The sequence below is a fragment of the Cebus imitator genome, unplaced genomic scaffold (assembly GCF_001604975.1).
Source record: "Cebus imitator isolate Cc_AM_T3 unplaced genomic scaffold, Cebus_imitator-1.0 Scaffold678, whole genome shotgun sequence".
NCBI classification, from domain to species: domain Eukaryota; kingdom Metazoa; phylum Chordata; class Mammalia; order Primates; family Cebidae; genus Cebus; species Cebus imitator.
Window position 1 is genome coordinate 1,054,374 of NW_016107993.1, and position 17,909 is coordinate 1,072,282.

The following is a 17,909-nucleotide window of genomic DNA, read 5'->3' on the forward strand; positions in this document are numbered from 1 at the left end:
GCCCAAGGTCATGGCTAGTGAATTGGCAAACTTGGTTTCAAAGTCAGGTCTGTCTGTCTCCCAAGCCAGTGGTCTTTTAAGTTATCACATTGTCTTAATCTGGGCTCTCCTGAAAGCAAAGCCTGTACCAACGATTTCGAGGTAGGGAGTTTATTTGGGAATGTGACACCGAGGAATAGACTGTGGAAGACAGAAAAATGACCCCTGAAAGGAGAGAAAGCCAACCCAAGGGTCCCTTTCAAATTGGCAACCATTATGAGTATCTGCTACTTGATCCTGTGGGAGCTTCCGAGGAACCTTTTAAGGCATCTCAGAATTGGCCATCCTGGGCCAAAAATGAGTCAAGCATTTTTCTAAGAGCTCCTGTCCCTCAGTGGTCAAGGGCAAGCATACAGGCCTTAACTGTCCCCTGTTTCCAGATTGTGCATGCCCGAGTGCCAAGTGGTTCCCATGCGACTCCTATGTCACAGCTCCAACCTAGCCCCGGGGCCAGAAACCAGGACAAGAGGCCAAAAGCAGGTACTGTGAGGTTGCATCCACGCAAGGCTAGATGAAGCCCACACATGCCTGGACACCACAGCAGTGTTTGAAATAAGGGGCGAAATTGAGAACACACTATATATTGCCCAAAATGTTTAGAGACATGCATCGACCAGTTATATTGAGAGAGTGGAATGAGAATCTTCAGTGTCTCATCATGCGTTCATTCATTCATGTATCCAGTCACCAACAAATGCTGGGTAGTCTATGAAGCGCTAGAAGAATTAAAATGAGTTTCAGATACTACAGAGAAGAAAATAGACAATATGATAGTATCTAAGTGCTTCAGTAGAAGTATACAAACGGCAGTAAAAGTGTAGAAGAGAGATACCCAGTGTATTCCGTGTGTGAACTGAGAGGGAGTGTGCGGAGACGGGGGGTCATTTTCCTAGAGGTTAGTCATGAAAGACAAATAGACGTCAGCCATCAGGGGAGAAATATGAGCATCGACTATATATTCAAATTAAATTTTAGTATTCAATATTAAATTTTCCTAAGTGTGATCATTGAATTGTGGTTATGTAAGAGGGTATCCTATTTTTAGGAGATACTTGCTGAAAAATTTAAGAGTAAAGTGTCGTGATGCCTGCAACTTACTCTCAAATGATTCAGCAAAGTAAATATTTGGGGATAGAGAAAAGTGAGTGAATGCAAGTGCGGCAAAATGTTAACAATTGGTAAATATAAGTAAAGGATATGTGTGTGTTTATTGCACTAATCTTACAACTTTTGAAATGTTTCCGAAATAAAAAAAATGAGGGGAGAAAGTTAATTGAGGGTCATGGGCAGAGGTTGGGGAGGAGCAGTCTGGGATGAGCTCAGGAGAGGGACACCGTACCTGAGAACACTTGGAGCATTTTTTAAATTGCAGCAGTTGGCCAGGTGCAGCAGCTCACACCTGTAATACCAGCACTTTGGAGGCCAAGGCAGGAGGATCACTTGAGCCCAGGAGTTAAAGACCAGCCTGGGCAACAGAGCAAGACCCCGTCTCTACAAAAAATACAATATCAAATAGCCAGGCACGGTGGCATATGCCTTTGGTCCCAGCTACTCAGGAGGCTGAGACGGGAGGATTGCTTAAGCCCAGGAGTTTGAGGAGGCAGTGAGCTATGATCGTACCACTGCACTCCAGCCTGGGCAACAGAGCAAGACCCTGTGTCTAAGAAAAATAAATAAATTGCAGTGGTTAAGGGGACATGGTGGGACATAAGTGCTCATGATAGAGAAACAGCAAAAGTGAGACAAGAGAAGGCAGTGATCTGTGTTAGAGTGTTGAGCTGCATCCTGAAGGCCTGGGTGACAGTGAATAATTTCATGCATTTTTTGTGTTTTAGATGGTCACTTTAGCAGCAGTTGAATAAGAATGGATTAGAAAGGGCCAAAACTGTGGCAGGAAGATGAGTTTTTATGTGATTACAGTAGTTAAGATGACAGATTCTATAGGCCTACAGGAAAATGGTGCCAAAGGTAAAGTGAGGACAGCTTTGAAACTGCAGAGGGCAGAAGAGTCAACAGGACTCCACAATTCCCTCCACTCAGTGAGTGCCTAAGAAGATGGACTTGGTTCAGTTCAGTGATGAGTCTTTTACACCCCAAAGAGAAGGAAGACTTGTGGAGGAAAAAATTTAGTTTTAGAATGTATTTAACCATGAAATAATGAATTAAGATGCTTGGTTTGTACATCAGGGGCTTATCACCATGACTAGTACTGCTTGCAGTATAGCAGGTATTCAATAAATTTTTTTTAAACTGTGTTTAGAAATCATGATAGTAGATGGTAAAATGCTTTCTTCAGTTGCTGATACACAGGGGAAATATGTTGTATATTTTGTTAATGTTTTCTCCCTGAGGGCTAAGCATTTGGTGAACATCTGTCTCCTAACACCTGTTGGACGGGTTTACCTGGCAATCTAAAATGAACATGTGCCAGGGTAGTGCCACTTAAAGTACCTTCACTTTTTAGAATCTATCAGATGTGTTTAGAATCAGTTTTGACTTCCACCAGCTAGTTTTCTCAGTTTAGAAAGTACAAGTATTTCTACTTCTTAGTAAATGTAATATGTGACACTTGAATTTAAAGAATGTGCAAAGTAGGAAATGCATTGCATACAACTTGAATTTTCAAATGCAAAAATTTTCACTTGGGACTGAGTCTTATTCTCTGGAACAGGAATGACAGAACAGATACAGTGCCAAAACCAGGCTCACCTAGATATTTCAAACACACAGGCAAAAGAGGAGGTAGCCGGGTGTGTCATCAGAGGGTCTTCGGCATGGGAGCAGTTCTTTTGGTGGGCAGTGAACTAAGCAAAGAGGCAATGTCTAAGAGCTTTCCTTCACTTCCCTCCCACCACGTCAGGGAGGCTATGTACTCTCATTCCATTCAGCCATTAGCACTGGTCACACTGGTAATAGCGTCTCATTGTCTACTTTCCTCCTTGGTCTTTAGATAAGCCCCCTGAAAGCCACCCACCTTTGTGTTCCTAGTGTTGAGATTGGTCCCTAGTACAAGGTCACTGTTCTGTAACTTTTGCATACGTGAATGAACAAATGGACAAATGAACATACAGGACTTCCTAAAAGGATATCATAGCTCTTGCTAGTCATGACAGCACTAGTATTAACCTTTGTTTTGTAATAAATTTCAATTTAATGATAAGGAAAACATAGGATTTGAAAACCAGTGCACACACCTACACATATTTCAGAGTCTTTCTGGTGAGTTTGAATATTAATTTGTAAAATAATCTAACCTGACATGCTTTAAAAATTAGTGTTTGTGGCCAGGTGTGATGGCTCACGCCTGTAATCCCGGCACTTTGGGATGCAGAGGCAGGTGGATCACCTGAGGTCAGGAGTTTAAGACCAGCCTGGCCAACGTGGTGAAACCCATCTCTACTAAAAATATAAAAATTAGCCAGGTATGGTGGTGGGTACCTGTAATACCAGCTATTCAGGAGGCTTAGGCAGGAGAATCGCTAGAACCCAGGTGGTAGAGGTTGCAGTGAATCAGGATTGCGCCACTGCACTCCAGCCTAAGGGACAAAGCAAGACTCCATCTCAAAAAAAAAAAAAATAGTGTTTGTGCCAGGCACGGTGGCTCATGCTTGTGATCCCAGTATTTGGGAGGCCAAAGCAGAAGGATCTGTTGAGGACAGAAGTTCAAGACTAGCCCAGGCAACATAGTGAAACCCCGTCTCTAACAACAACAAAAAAATTATTCAGACATGGTAAGCTGAACTTGTAGTCTTAGCTACCAAGAGGCTGCAAGGACCACTTGAGCCCAAAAGCTCAAGGCTGCAATGAGCCGTGATTGTACCACTGCACTCAGCCTAGGCAATAGATGAGAATCTGTTTATTACTCTAAATACTATCATTATTACTATAAGAGTAATAGCATTTAGTACTAAGTTGTTGTTTTAGGATCTCTGAAATACAGGAATGCTGCCCCAACCTGGTCAGACATTTCTGATTCTTCTTCTTTCTTTTTCAGACAGTATCTCACTCTGTCATCTAGACTGGAGTTCAGTGGCGCAATCACGGCTCACTGCAGCCTTGATCTCCCAGACCCAAGCTAGCTCCTGAGTAGCTGGAGCCACAGGTGTATGCTAGCATGACCAGCTACTTTTCTTATTTTTTGGAGAGACGGAGTCTTTGTTGCCTATACTGGTGTTGAACTCCTGGGCACAAGAGATCTTCCTACCTTGGCCTTCCATGGTTGGGATTACAGGTGTGAGCCATTGCAACTGGCCTCTCTGATTTTTTTTATTCCATTGAGATGAAAATTTCAGTACGTCAGGAAAGAAAGCAGCCCAAGGAAGCTCATGCTGTCCCTTTATTCACTATCAGGGACAACGTTAACAGGGACTGCTTTCAGCAGTCTGCATGATGCCATTTACTGTCCAAGATCAGGATTTCCAAGACAGTATGGTTCATTTGGTCTTAGGAACAGATGCTGAGGAGTTGGTCCATAATCCACAGCAAAGCTCTGTAGGCACCTGATACCATGGAGAGATGTTGACATTCTTATATGTCCCCCAGGGCAGAAACTGTAGGTTCTGAGTGACATCTTATCATAATTCAGTGAGAACATTGAAAGACAAGCAAGCATAATTCTGGGCAAAGAAGGGCTCCCATCATAAGAATTTTACAAACTGCATACTCTTTTATTTTGTAACAGTGCTTATAATTTATCTTTTGGAAAGAGGCACACAGATCTTGATGTAACTTATGTAATAGACACTGTTCGCTAATGAAATACCCTTTTCAAATGAAAGGAAAATATCCTACATTGGGTGCTGTATTAGTTCTGTCTCATGTTGCTAATAAAGACATACCCAAAACTTGGTAATTTATAAAGGAAAGAGGTTTATTTGACTTGCAGCTCAGCATGTCTGGGGAGGCCTCAGGAAACTTACAATCATAGTGAAGCCAACACGTCCTTCTTCACATGGTGACAGGAAGGAGAAGTGCACAGCAAAAGGGGGAAAAGCCCCTTATAACACCATCAGCTATCAGGAGAGCTCGCTCACTATCACAAGAACAGCATGAGGGTAACTATCCCCATGATTCAGTTAACCTCCCGCTGGGTCTCTCCTACAACACATGGGGATTATGGGAACTATAATTCAAGATGAGATTTGAGTGAGGACACAGTGCAACTGTATCAGGTGTATATGACCATTTTAAAACCTGAAACAGTAGTATTCCTATTGCAGATTTTCTTAGAAAAACACCATGAGATAAAATGCAACAAGCAATAAAATAGCATGTTATATTATGGAATGATAATTTTTGTTTTCTCCTAAACATAGGTGACTAACACATATCTTTTTTTTGAGACAGAGTCTCACTCTGTTGCTCGGGCTGGAGTGCAGTGGCACAATCTTGGCTCATGCAATCTCTGCTTCCCGAGTTGAAGGGATTCTCCTGCCTCAGCTTCCCAAGCAGCTGGGATTACAGGCATGGTGTGCCACCGTGCCTGGCTAATTTTTATATTTTTAGTAGAGACAGGGTTTTACCATGTTGGCAAGGCTGGTCTTAAACTCCTGACCTCAAGTGATCCACCCTCCTGGGCCTCTCAGATTGAGCCACTATGCATAGCCATATCTTTATATTTTAAAACATCTGAAGTCCTGTTCATAAAGAGTCATTTCCAATGGTGTTAGACAGCTATGTAATGCTCTGTAGCAAACCACCCCAAACTCAGTGGTTTGTTTCAACATGTATCTATTCTCATACTCACAGGTCTTAAGGTTGGCTGAGGTTTAGCATCTATGGAATGGGCTCAGCTGTTGACTTTGCTGCAGGCTGTGTGTAAAGGAAACCAATCTTTAGTCAGTTTAAAGTAACCTTGCCCTGTATTTGGTTCATGAGGTTTTGCCAACATACATTAATTATTAAACTTACACTGAAAATGTTTAGCAACGATATTTCTCATGAAACGGGAGAGTAAAGTGAGTAAACTTACAACTGGAGCAGTGCCTTGCCTGTAGTAAGTTCTCAAATAATATTTGGGAAAAGAATAAAACCATGGAATATAAAGAAATCAGAGATGATAAAATTTTCTAAGAACTGTAATTCAGCAAATCTTGGACAAAACCTGACAAAGCTAAGCAGAACGCTTTTTCCTCATTCCCTCTGTCATCAGTGATGTGAAGAACATCTCAGGAGGACTTCAGGCTTGGCATGGCCCTCAGACACACACATTCTCTCTGCTCCTTGCCAAAAACCCATCAGTAATACTGAAGGAGTAGGATAGGGATAAAGAATGTTTCGAATGATGGAAGACACAGAGACCAGTGGTAATCCACGGTATGAAACCTACACCTACAAGTGTATGTGTTGTAGGGGGCAGTTAAGAGTCAAGTTTTAAGGAAGTGGGGCCTTCAGGTACCCCTGAAGTTGGATTCACAGTGGGATTGAAAATTTAATAATTAATGAACTATTGTATAAAGAATAATTAAACTATACTGGGCATGGTGGCTCATGCCTGTAATCCCAGCACTTTAAAAGGCTGAGGTGGGAAGATTGTTTGGGGTCAGGAATTCAAGACAAGCCTGGACAACACAGCAAGACCCCATCTCTTTAAAAAAATACAAAAATTAGTGGGCATGGTGGCACCCACCTGTAGTTTCAGCTACTCAGAAGGCTGAAGGGGGAGGATTACTTGAGCCCAGGAGGTCAAGGCAGCAGTAAGCTTTAATTGTTCCTCTGAACTGTATAGCTTGGGCAACAGAGCAAGACCCAGTCTCTTAAAAAAAAAAAAAAAAAAGAATCCCCCTCCCCGATTCAAGAGTATAGTTAGAAAACCACTTCTCCCCAAGTATAAAACCTGAGGTTTAGTCTCCAGCAGTGTCCCTTAGAACTTTCTGTGATGATGGAAGTGCTTTATATCTGCATTGTACAACTAGTGGCTCAATAGCCACCTGAAGTGTAGCCCGTGTGGCCACGTGTGCTGGCTGACACCTTGTCCTCCCAACACTTTGGGTGGCCGAGGTGGGCGATTCACCTGAGCCCAGGAGTTCAAGACCAGCCTGAGCAACATGGTGAACACCTGTCTCTACAAAAAAACACAGATTAGCTGGGCATGGTGGCACACGCTTGAAATTCTAACTAGTCAGGAGGTTGAAGCTGAGGCGGGAGAATCTCATGAGCCCAGGAGGTCGAGGGTACAGTGATCCATGATCGCACCACTGCACTCCAGCAGGGTTACAGAGTGAGACTTTGTCTCAAGAAAAACCCACAAACAAAAATACACGAAATATGGCCAGTGTGACCGAGGAAATACAGTTTAGTTTTAATTTTGATTCAAATAGCCACATATGGCTAGTGGCTGACATAGTGGACAGCGAAGCTCTAGACTCAGGGATACTGGGCCCTGCTGAGAATGGGATGGATTCTCTTGCAGAAAAACAGAAAAAGGGAGTAGAATTCTTCAGGTGACTGCTGAGATCTGCCAACCTCTTCTGTTACATGGGGCCCAGATTGGAGGACTCCTTTCTGATGAAACTATCCTGCCAAATTTATCTGAATAACAGAATAATATTATTAATATATTAATGATAATGTTCAGTTTTCCCAATAGAGTGGCCGGCAGCCCACCTCATCACCCAGCGACAGCACCCTCACACACAGCACTCTCAGTCAGCATTAGTTGTCATTGTTTTGTTTTGTTTTGTTTGCAGACAGGGCCTCACTGTGTTGTCCAGGCTGGCCTTGAACTCCTGGGCTCAAGCGATCCTCCACTTTCAGACTCACATCACTCAGCGTTTTAAATGCCTCGCTCTCAAATGCAATTAGGTAGCCAAGGATTACCATGCATTTGGGGAAAGCTGCCCAGCTGAAATGGAAATAAATGCAAACAGAAGAAAAAGAACTGAAACGAGCCATGACAGGGAGCATGAGAAAAGAAGTTTCTTTAAGAGGGTAGATATTGCAATCTAAAACAAGATCAGAGGCTATATAACAGATGGGAGGCCAGGAGTGCAGAGGAACAAACACGTTTCTACGTTCAGGCCCCTCCTGACTCACCTGAATGCCAACAGAGCACAGTAAGTGCCAATTCTCTGCCTACCCTGGATCAGGCCCTACGGTTGCAGAGAAAGCTGGGAAATAAAAATGGAGGTAAATCTTTAAGTGATGACCTGTTCTTCTGACCCACCGGCTACAAATCAGGGGTTCCCACCACCTTCTCCTCAGGTTCAACTGATTTGACAGAGCAGCTTACAGAGCTCAGGGAAACGCTTACGTTGACCTATTTATTATAGTGGATACAGAGGAATAGACAGATGGAAAAGATGCATAGAGCCAGCTGTGGGGGAAAGGTGCAGAGCTTCCATGCCCTTTCCAGGGGCACCAGGTTCCAGGAACCTCAACATTTGCAGCCATCTGGAAGCTCTGCGAACCCAGTCCTTTGAGGGTTTTATGAAAGCTTCATTACATAGGCATGATTGACTATATCATTGGCTATTGCTGATCAACTCAGCCTTTAGCCCCTCTTCCCTCCACAGCCATCGTGGGAGTGAGGCTGAAATTCTAACCCTCTAATCTTGCCTTGGTCTTTCTGGTGCCAGCCTCCATCCTGAAGCAACCAGTCATCTCATTAGCAAAGCAAAAGATACCCTTATTGATCTGGCCATTCCTAGGGCTTGAGGAACTATGGCTAGGAAATAGAGGTGAAGGCCAGGGGATCACTGGAGGGCTCCCACTGTCTCACTTCTGGGGCAGAAGTGGACATTCCTACGTGGGGAGTGGTTGGTTCAGAACCTCTGACTTGTGTGTTCAATCCGGGCAGAGAGACATTGCTGGGACCTGCTGGGGTGGGTGATCTGCCCACATGGCAGTCACCTGCAGGCGTGGGTGCAGGCATACCTAGCTGGGGAGTTGAGTACCACCATTCTGGATGCCCATCCCCAGAAAGAAAATCTCAGACCAGTAAAGCTGTGAATGGAGTTTTGATCTGAATACCAAGGACAACATAAGCAGAGTTGCTGTAAGGATGCTATTGCTGCTGTCCGTGGGAAGAGCCCTTTGTGCCGGAATTACTTCAATTCCAGATGGAAGGAAAAGCTAAGTCCAGTTAGTTTGATAGAGGCTGGGGTTTGGGGCTTCCTCTTTAACTGTAAACTCTCGGTAAGGTAGGGAAATAAATCAGAAGTCATGGGTGTGCGTTTGTAGAGACTTGCCAGACTTACTTTGTAGCTGGGGCTTCAGCACCCAGAATCTTTCAGCATCCTTGCCCTAGTTGAAGACAGACACACCCTCTCCCTGGTATCCAAACAAAGCTAGTTCGGGTGCTGCCTGAGTCTCAGGTCCTTAAATCATCAACAGGAGTACTTCCTGGATGGGCTGGGCTGGATCAGGTGGTGAGATATAAGTTCTCCTCCTTTACAGGGGAAGACACCAGGACTTGGAGAGTCCCACCTCCCAGTCGGATGCTCTTAAGTTGGTGAACTCTCTGAGTTTTAACAACTGGAACAGGCTGGGTGTGGTGGCTCACGCCTGTAATGCCAGCACTTTGGGAGGCTGAGATGGGCAGATCATCTGAGGTCGGAACCAGGCTGGCCAATGTTGTGAAACCCCGTCTCTACTAAAAATACAAAAATTAGCTGGGTGTGGTGGTGCATGCCTGTAATCCCAGCTACTCTGGAGACTGAGCCATGAAAACTGCTTGAACCCAGGAGGTGGAGGTTGCAGTGAGCTGAGATCATGCCACTGCACTCCAGTGGTGGAATGCCACTGCATTCCACCTGGAATAGGCAGAGCCTGGAGGATGTGTGTGGACTTCCCATCTGTGCCATATGCGCCTTGGAGAAAACCCACATATCTGAACGACCAAATCAAGCACGGGAAGGGTTCAGCCACATAGCAGTGCCCTGTGTACCTTGGTGGAAAGGAATATTTCTGTCCATTGACAATGTAGCTGTCCACTGTTTGGAATCAGTCAGCTTTGGGAGTCGCCACCCATCAGCTTGTCAGTCCCAAGGGCACTCATGAAGCAGTCGCCCATTTAGTCTGCACTCGGGCAGTCCTGCATCGCAGTGAGAAAGGGGACACTTCCACAGAGAAAGTGAAGGTTATGTGTCCAGAAGAAGCCAGACTGTGCCCCTGTGGAGTCCTCTGATGAGGCAGATGAAGAGTTTCTGTTCCTTGGGAAAGCCAAGGAACAGGAAGCAGAGCCAGAGGAACAGGAGGAGGGTTCATCCAGCCAGCTGGGCTGTGGCATTTTCAGGACCAGGTGAGTGACGAGGGGAAGAGAGATTGGCCAGCACTGGAAAACAATGGAACCTGGAGTGATAGAAGCAGGCAGCTTCAGAAGAGAAGCAGGTGCTTAGCACCTGGAATGGGAGGATGTCAGTGAAGAAGAGGAAGAAACGAGGATGAGGAGATGGAGCGGCAGTGCAGCACCGTGTGTCGGTGAGCACAGGAGAGGAGACAGGAAGGTGTGAGGCACAGAGGTAGGGGAGGGGCATGCTGGGGGTCTCAGAGCAGATCTGAGTACGGAGAGTCCAGACAGTGAGGATGAGATGGAGCCTCGCCTGACACAGCTTCTCACTGGGAAGAAGGACCGAGTGGCCGTTCCTCAACCTGGGTCTGAAGCATTGAACCAGAAGGAGCCAAAGCAGGAGGCAAAAGGCACGCTGAGGAGGCGTGGTGCCCACTCCAGACTGTGGGAGACCAAGGAAGAGCGGGGGGAGAGCAGGCGGGGCCCCACACTCTGGATGCACTCCGCACCATAGATGAGAGTCAGAGGATCAGAAGGCGTGGAAAGTTCAGGAGCTAAAATGAATAAGGGTGCAGAGACGAGGAAGAAGGGCTTGAGAAGGAGGAAGCAGAAATTGAGCGCCTGCAAACCTGACTGAGGAAGAGCAGCAAGTTGAGCTTCGGGCATACGGCAAGGTCATTACCAGCAAAGTTGTTCAGGGCAAACATGAGAAACAAACAAAAGACTTCAGTGCCCCCACCCTGGAGGATCATTTCAACAAAGTCATTCTTCCTAAAGTCATGCAAGAACTTTGGGCACTCTGGTTATACCAAATACACCCACCGTGGAGATGGAGACACCACATTTTTCTGCCCAACATAGGGCCAACAGAGTACCCAGAACACAAAGTTCTTCAAACAAAAGGCAGCTGAAACACAAGATGTCGTTGAGCAACCATTTGCCAAGAAGCAGAAGACTATGTAGGGGGCAACTCCTTGTTCTCCCTAATGTGAAACTCAAGGGGAAGTCTCAGCATCTGGTCCTTGATTTGCTTTCCCTGTTATTTACATGGCCCCTGAATCCAGCCTGTGGGTCTACTGCCATGCCTGTGATACTGCGTAGCCCAGTTTTTGAAGGGGCTTTGTGAGATTTAGACTCGTGCTGAAAAATCCCCCAGAAAAGCACTACCCAGGTAGGATTAGAGGCTTCCCACTTATATCCAGGAGATCTTAGGTATCATCCATGCTAAGATTTCCCTATTTACATGGGACTGTTCCGATTTTTAATTTTAGAGATGGGGTCTCACTACGTTACCCATGTTGGATTTGAACTCCTGGGCCTAAGCAATCCTCCTGCCTCAGCCTCCCAAGTAGATGGGATTATAGGCACATACTGCTGCACCCAGCTCTGAGTTCTGTTTTCCAGCCCCTTAGCTTGGGTCAGAAACATGGGCATGTAAGTGGACAATACCTTTAACCCTTAGGTTTAGGAGTAAAATGCCAGGAAATCTAAACTCACTGAAACCTGTTTTGCATTTTTGATTGAAGTCCATTTTTCTAGATAAACATACTTTTTGATCCATTTATGTGTTTGTATCAAGAAATAAAAGAAACACCCCACCCCCAAAAGAGAAAGAAATGTACAAGAAGGAATACAACCTCTGTGCCAGGCCATTCCCAGTGTTTCACTGGTGCCCTGGGGTCCACATGGCTTTTTTTTTTTTTTAAGACTACAGCATGCCAAATCTGCAGTAAATTGAAGAATGTCCGACCTGCCTCTTAGACATAGAGTGTGGCCTGCACATCCAGGTTCATGACACAGGATTCTCTTTTGAAAATGATGTGCCAAAGTCAGATGTCAACAGAGGGTTCTACACACAGAATATGGAGAGAGATCTCTTAACTCTGATGGAACACGTCCAATTGGCATGCTGGGGAACAGACACACCCCCCAGTGATGTGCTGCTTAAATTGGCCTGGACCATAACCTACTATCAAAGGAATCAGCCCCATATTTGCTCCTGCTGGGTGAAAGGAGGGCGTCAGAGAAAAGAGGAGCATCCCTAGAGACACAAGAAGCCTACAGATCTGGATGATCCCCTTGCTGATCAAAATGTTGAAGACTCATATTATACAATCAGTGACCCTGTAGCGGATAAGCGAAAGCAGGCTTCAACCATGCCTCGTCTGGACCTACCAGAGAACAAGACTCACCACATTAGATGTGGATGGTCTGGGTGAAACAGATCAGAGAAATCATTTCTACCAGTCTGGAGAGATTGACAGTCACTCTAATGCAGAGACAGCAGGGTGCTTTCACCCAGTTTTCCACAAGGCAGGCTGCCTGCATGGCTGCTGTGAGGTCATTTAATAAGTTGATTGTAATGGCCACAGACTCAAAGGGAAATCAGGAAGATCTCAAGCAGCCAGAGGAAGAGAAAAAGAAGGATTAAAACCACAGACTCTGGGATCAAGCTAGAGCATTTTCCAGGAATGCCATGAGCTCTTCCTCCTCTTGCAGCAGAAGATGCAGCGGCCAGCGACTTCAGCCCACCCCACGTGGTCCTCCAGCACTGTGGTGAACATTGCCCTGCCACCCCCACCACCCCTCATGCCATCAGGTTTGGGCCACACATGGTCCACCCAATGAGACCACCCCATTCCTTTCATGAAGGCTCCAGCCAATCCTTCTCAGGACCCTCAAAGGATGGGAGCTCATGTTGGAAAACACAGCAGTCCCCAGTACATTAGCACTACTCTGGAGCTCTGTGGAAGAAAGGGCACTTAAAAATCCCACTAAATGAATTTTGGAGTAAATATATTTTTCCTTCTTTTGTAGTTCCCATGGTAGCTGAATATGCTCAGATATGGATAGTCGGTGAACGACAGCCATGTTTCTCCACATGTGTTCAAAGATTCAGTGGCCCTCAAATAAGCTGCTGATGACACATCTGGTTACAAATACCACATGGCTAATAAAACCTAATGCCTGTTCCCCTCACCTCTGTGGTAACAAGTGGCTGGGTGAATTGAAATACCCAATAAAGTTACCATCTCAATTATATGTTCATTTTGTACTTTTTCAGTGGGGACGGGCAGGGTAGAGAAATGATCTTCAGTAAAAAATCCTTGGGCCAGCTGGGTGCAGTGGCTCACGCCTATAATCGCAGCACCTTGGGAGGCTGAGGTGGGCAGGTCACTTGAGGTCAGGAGTTCAAGACCAGACTGGCCAACATGGCGAAACCCCATCTCTACTAAAAAAACACAAAAATTAGCCAGGCCTGGTGGCAGGCGCCTGTAATCCCATCTATTAGGGAGGCTGAGGCAGGAGAATCACTTAAACCCAGGAGGTGGAGGTTGCAGTGAGCCAAGATAACACAATTACACTCCAGCCTGACCGACAGAGTGAGACTCTGTCTCAAAAAACAAAAAACTTTCGGCCTATTTTTATGTCCATGGGGTTATTTTTCTTAGTATCACCTTTAAAACAAACAAACAAAAAAGACAAAATTGCTAGTACTAATCACTGCAGTGGTGTGAGGGTGATTTAACTCTTTTGAGGTCACACCCTCAGAAAGGCAAGTAGAAACCAGCATCCAGCAAAGCCCAAATGTTTTCTTTCCTCTCCTTTTCTTCGTTTATTACTAAAGGAATCTGACTGACAGTTTTACTTATTTACGCTACCAAAAAAAAAAAAAAAAAAAAAAAAAAGACAAAAATAAAAATTACTTTGTATTCCTATCAGTTGAATGAAACACAAATTTCATGAAGCTGTGTATTATTCAAGAAACCTGGTGTCTGGGATGAAATTATTTTCAACAACATCCTGTAAGACGCTTTCTTTAACCAACAGAAATGAAAAGCATGGAGCGTTTGAATGGAAGACTTGTGACCTGCAGCTGGAACTATGATCTTCCACATTCACCTTTATGTGTCTTCAGGGGCTCGTTGGAATTCCCTGCTCTGGGCAGAGGACTGTCTGTTTGGATTTAGAAAGTTTGGGTGTTTAACTGTATTATAGATGATAAAAGAAACTTGATGTTGTGTTAAAAAAATAAAAAAGAGGAGAAGGGAGAAATCATCAAAGAAGTAATTCCAGCAATTTTCACCAAACTAAAGAAAGAATTCAGACTGAAAATGAAAAATGTCTTATGCCGTCCAACAGAACTACATCCGTTTAGCAGAGGGCATTACAGAAACGTTTATGACAGCCCTATCTGTAGTAGCCCCAAAATGGAAATAGTCACAAGTCCATCCTCATTAAATTTGGATACATCAATTATATATATATATATGAACAAGAATGAATGAATTGCCACCACATGAAATGACATGGGTGAATCAGACAAAATTGATGAATGAAAGAGACCAGGAGCAAGAGTACATATTAAAAACATATATACACATTTTATAATGATTGTATTTCTATAAAAATTCAAAAACATGCAAACTGATCTACGATACTGGAAATTACAATAGTGGTTCTCACGAGGGGCAGGTAGTGGCTCTCGGTAGCGTTGTTTCTTAATCTAGGTATTAGATTAAGAGGTATTATCTAATCTAGGTATTACACAAAATGTTTGTTCATTTGTAAAATGATTTGTGCTCTTCTGTGTGTTATAGTTCAGTAAAAATTTTGTGGTTTTTCTAACTTCCATATCAAAACACACCATAGTGAAGTTTATGGGGATAAAGAGGAGATTCAGAAAGCTTTGGTTGTGTCTGGGTGACGGTGGGGAGATAAAGGATCAAGGCAGAATAACATAAGACTTCTTAAAAGAATTACTGGAACTAAACAACCATGGAGAAATGCCTGTAACATTCCAAGGGGAAATTATGTCCAAACTGTCAATCAAGTGAGAAGGTAAAATAAAGACATTTTTTAAAATGTAGTCTCAAAAAATTTTCTGCCTATGCCCCCTTTCTCTGGAAGTTTCTAGAAGACATCACAAAAATAACAGGGAAGACAGAGGACCCAGGGAACAGAAAAGAAGGGAAGAGACTGGTGGCGCCGGCCTGTAGTCCCAGCTACTTGGGAGGCTGACCCAGTGGAAGGAGCTTACAGTGAGCTCAGATCACACCACTGCATTTCAGCCTGGGCGTCAGAATGAGACTCCATCTCAAAAAAATAATCATTATTTTTTTTAAATGTGCATATTGGAAATTAGGAAGAGGGGGAAAGTACATTGCATTGTGAGGAAAAAGCTGGGAAAAAAGTCTGAATCCTAATACCCTATAATAGGAAGTCAGTATTTATTTTATATACTACACATATATGTTATTTTGATAATTTTAAAAACACTATGAGAAGAAAAATAATTGGTTCATCTGCAACACAGTGAGAATTATTTATTGCAGTAACTTCTATTTAATTGGAAAATATAACATATTTTTCATTCCTTCTGAAGGAAACCTGTAAGTGCACTTTAATTTTTTATCTAGTTCTGTAGTGTACAAGGTAAGAAAATCAAATTTAAAATGTTTCCATTTTCTGAATTACATTATTGGCAATAATTACAAAAGTGGACTTATATTATTTGAGTGTGTTGCTTAGCTTTTGCCTGTATTCCTGTCCTAATTGTGAGCAGAAAATAGGGGTTTTTTGTTTGTTTGTTTGTTTTTGTTTTTTGAGACAGAGTTTCTCTCTCATCGCCCAGGCTGGAGTGCAACGGAGCAATCTTGGCTCCCTGCAACCTCTGCCTTCCGAGTTCAAGTGATCCTTCTGCCTCAGCCTCCCAAGGAGCTGGGTTTACAGGCATGTGGCACCATGCCCGGCTAATTTTTGTATTTTTAGTAGAGACAGGGTTACACCATGTTGGCCAGGCTGGTCTCGAACTTCTGACCTCAGGTGATCTGCCTGCCTCAACCTCCCAAAATGCTGGGATTACAGGCATGAGCCACCGTGCCTGGCCAGTGTTTTTAAAAGTGCATATTAATTCAAATAAGTGGAATGGTAAGATACAATAAGCATGGTACCTAGCTGAGAACATCTTTGCAGTCTTCCTACTGAAGCAATTAATCCTAGAAACTCTTTTCCAAAATTTCAAATGGTAAAGAGAAGCATGGAGGAAAAGCTGTTTCCCTTTTTTGTGTGTTACTGTATTAATCATCTTTCCAGCTTAGAGAAAGTAGCAGTACATACATAGTTGTTTCCCCCAAAATATTGAATTTCAGAAGTTGTCTGTCATTCTCATGATAACCATTTTTGTTGTTTCAAAATCTCGACAATTAAGAAACTTGAGAATGAACTAAGCAAACACTGTAGTTCCCTCCTTTTCAAAGTGCTGGCAAAGCACAGCACATCAAGTGCTGCTGGCTGGCTTGTCAAGACAGAGGCTACGATTCTGTGATAGGGCAGAGAGAGAAAGGCTGAGTGGGGAAGGTTGTATAGCGGACCCTGCTTATTCAAAGATTCATTATGAGAGCCCCTGCAGAAGAGATTAACGAATAATCTAACACTGACTTGTGAAATTGTTCCTCATGCAAGCATCTCTCTCCTCTTAGCATCTGTAAGTCACTGAACAGTCTCTCCAGTGCTGTAAACATTTAAGCAAAGCAAACGGATAGCACAGTGAAAATGCCAATCTCCTAGAAGCTGGAAAATGTTACGGAGCCTATGAAAGTGATGGTAGGAAACAGCATGCAGGCAGCAGCAACATGGAGGAAACGGGAGTGAACCAAGAGCCTAGTGACCAACGTGAGCCTCCTCAACAAGCCCAAGAGTGAGATGACCCCGGAGGAGCTGCAGAAGCGAGAGGAGGAGTAATTTAACACGGGTCCACTCTCTGTGCTCACTCAGTCCGTCAAGAACAGCACCCAAGTGCTCATCAACTACCGCAACAATAAGAAACTCCTGGGCCGCGTGAAGGCCTTTGATAGGCACTGCGACATGGTGCTAGAGAACGTGAAGGAGATGTGGACTGAGATACCCAAGAGTGGCAAGGGCAAGAAGAAGTCCAAGCCAGTCAACAAAGACTGCTACATCGCCAAGATGTTCCTGCATGGGGACTCAGTCATCGTGGTCCTGCAGAACCCGCTCATCGCCAGCAAGTAGGAGCCACCTATCCCTGTCAGTCAACAGAACTCACTCCCCTGTCCTACAGAGACTGCTGCTGCTGGTGTTGAGAATAATAACGCTCTGTGTTTTTTTCTAGTGGAAAAAAGAAAACAGCATGAACTGGCATGGTGGCTCACGCCTGTAATCCCAGTACTTTAGGAGGGCAGGGTGGTGGATCACCTGAGGCCAGGAGTTCAAGACCAGCCTGGCCAACATGTTGAAACCCCATCTCTACTAAAAATATAAAAATTAACCAGGTGTGGTGGTGCATGCCCATAATCTCAGCTACTCGGGAGGCTGAGGCAAGAGAATCGTTCGAACCCAGAGGCAGAGGTTGCAGTGAGCCAAGATGGGTTAAAAAAAAAAAAAAAAAACTTGAACCACAGGCAAGAGTTTGACTAACAACATAGAAGAAAAGAGTAAGATAAGGATGATAACATAATAGGTACTTCCAAAGAGAATGACAAGAATATTTAAAACTTTAAGGGAGGCCGGGCGCAGTGGCTCAAGCCTGTAATCCCAGCACTTTGGGAGGCCGAGGCGGGTGGATCACGAGGTCAAGAGATCGAGACCATCCTGGTCAACATGGTGAAACCCCGTCTCTACT

General features: G+C 44.2%; 2 pseudogenes; both read left to right on the forward strand.

Moving 5' to 3' along the window:
* Positions 1 to 1,967: 1,967 nt before the first annotated feature.
* On the forward strand, positions 1,968 to 13,429 carry LOC108296017 (annotated as a pseudogene).
* A 3,519-nt stretch (positions 13,430 to 16,948) lies between these two features.
* On the forward strand, positions 16,949 to 17,401 carry LOC108296033 (annotated as a pseudogene).
* Positions 17,402 to 17,909: the final 508 nt, after the last annotated feature.